Genomic DNA, 2769 nt, shown 5'->3' with positions numbered 1-2769 from the left:
CTCACTGGTCGGGAGAACTGAGAGATGGTTCGTCTCGGTCACGGCCTCACCAGCTCCACGGAGACTTGATGAGGTTTGGGTGTGAATAGAATCTTAGGAACAACTTGACATTGAGAAGTGCAGTCTGCTTCTGTTCCCGGAAGGACATCGTCACCCAGTTAATGGAGCGAGGACAGACTGGGAGAAGTTGCTTGTAAAGATTAAAAGAGAAAGAAACCACACACAGAAGAGTGAAGTTTGACCCTTCGCTTATGCTAGACGCAAAAATTAGCTCAAAATGGATCAAAGACCTAAATATGAAAGACCAAACCGTAGAACTCTTCAGGAGAAAACATGGGAGTAGATCTTCTTGACCTGGGATCTGGCGAAGGATTCATAGCTGGGACCCAAAAGCAGAACAACTAAAGAAAAAAAAAATAGATTGAATTTCATCAGAATTACAAACTTGTGGACTTCAAAGGACACCATCAAGAAAGTGAAAAGAAAATCCGCAGGAGAAAACAGAAGATTGGCAGGTGAACAAGAAGCACATGAAAAGATGCTCTACATGAGTCATCGAGGAAAGGCAGATAAAAATCACGATGAAATTCTACTTCGCACCCACGAGGTGGGCTGGAATCGGAGTCAGACAAGGGTAGGTGAAGAAGCAGAGAGAATCAAGACCCTCACTCACCGCTGGCGGGATCGTACGTGGTGCAGCTACTTTGGAAAACAGCTTGGGGGCGGGTCCTCAAAGAATTACACCTGGAATCATCATATGGTCCAGAAATTCCACTCCTAGGTAAATATCCGAGAAATACGAACATGTGTGCGCACAGAGAAACTCGTACCTGGATGTTCGTGGCCACCCGAGTGTCCGTCAACGGGTGAATGAGTGAACAAAACGCAACGGGTCCGCACACGGAGTGCCAGCTGGCGATGGGGAGGGGTAAAGTTCCAACCGTGTGACGACACGGACGGACGTGAAAAACATCGTCTCAGCGGCGGAAGCCGGTTAAAGAAGACGGCGCGTTCTGTGATGTCGTTTAAATTGAACGATCGGGATAGGCGAATCTATAGAGACAGAAAGTAGATTAGGGGTTGCTTCGGGCAGGGACTGGGGCGGGGTACGAGGTGAGAGCTGCTGGCTGTGGGTGTCTTTTGGAGGCAATGAAAATGTTTTATGAGGGTTACACATTATCTGCGAATATACTAAAATCCATTGAATTATTTACTCTGTGGGTGATTTGTATAATATTTGAATGATATCTCAAGAAAGGAGTTTTTTTTTAAAAAATGAGAGACGGGGCATGTAAAGTACAGAATAGGGAATATAGTCAGGAATACGGCAGGAACTATGTATGGCGCCAGGTGAGTCCTAGACGTATGGGGTGATCCTCTTGTAAGGCACATAAATGTCTAATCGCTATGTTGTACACCTGAGACTAATATAATATTATACGTTAACTATAATTGAAAAGTAAAAAAAAAGAATTCTTTAAAGATTAAAAAAAAAATCATGAAGAAAAAAAGTGAGAGAGACTAATATCTAGAATACACAGGAACTCCTACAAGTCAGCTAGGACAGAGGTCCCCAACCCCAGGGCCGTGGCCTGTTAGGGACCGGGCTGCACAGCAGGAGGTGAGCGTCAAGCCAGCGAAGGTTCCTCTGTATCTGCAGCTGCTCCCCAGCGCCAGCATCAGCCACCGCCTCAGCTCCACCTCAGACCATTGGGCGTCAGATACTCATAAGAACACCGGTTCCTGGTGCCAAAAAGGTTGGGGACCGCAGAGCTAGAAAGAGGAGGTGACCCCAAGGGAAGCACAAGGATCTCGAGGCAACTTATGGAGGAGGAAATAAGCAGGGTCTTGCGCCCTCTGGAGCATCCTACCTTGTCCCTTCTGGCTTCCCGTGCTCCTGCATTCCTTGGTCCCTCGGCTTGTAGGGCACGGCTCCGGTCTCTGCCTCATTGTCACGTGGTGTTCTCCCCTACGTGCCTGTATCTCTGTGTCCCTCTTCTTCTGATAAGGACAGCGGTCATTGGGTTAGGGGCCCGCCCTACTCTGATACGCCTTCACCTTAACTAAGGACATCTGCAAGGACCCCGCTTCCAAATGAGGCCCCATTCTGAGGTTCTAGGAAGGGTGTGAACCTTGAGGGAACACCGTCCAGCCAGTGCAGCCCCTTACGTGAGTCCCTCCTTGCAGATGTCTGGCCGGGGTTGGTGGGGGATCTGAGGCCTGTGCTCTGGGCGCTGTCGCCCCGAGGATCCCACAGAGGAGAGCTCCAGTGGGATCACAGATGTGTGAGGGACTCAGGAGGACGAGGGTGCCCCGGGTAGGGGGCGGGTAGGGGGCAGAGCCACGGAGCTGAGGTGGGTGGGGTCCTCGGCGGAACTGGGTTCTGCACGAGGAAGGTGGAGATGTCCGGGGCGGTGGCCAGAGCCAGGAGCCCCCTCGCACACCTCTGTAGAAATGTGGGGCAGAGAGAAGGGACTCGAGGGAATGGCATGGGGGCCAAGGAGAAAGAAAAGCCTTTAACAATGTCCTCAAAGAAACCGAGATGAAGATGGCCTTTGGACAGAAATATGGGCAAAGCCATTGTTCTTGGCTCAGGTGGGGGGAAATGATGGTGAAGTTCGGGGCTTTGGGACCTGCCACCTGCTCTTTGCCTGTCTCCCCTGCTCTGTGTCTGGCTGCTGTTCCCTTGCTCTTGTAAGTGACCTTGATTTCTGAGATGGGATTCCTCCCTTCTCGGGGTTAATGATTGGTGACTGTTACAGATAACAC

This window comes from Pteropus vampyrus, unplaced genomic scaffold (assembly GCF_000151845.1).
Source record: "Pteropus vampyrus isolate Shadow unplaced genomic scaffold, Pvam_2.0 Scaffold672, whole genome shotgun sequence".
In the NCBI taxonomy this organism is placed as follows: Eukaryota; Metazoa; Chordata; class Mammalia; order Chiroptera; family Pteropodidae; genus Pteropus; species Pteropus vampyrus.
Note: the sequence above shows the minus strand (reverse complement) of the source record.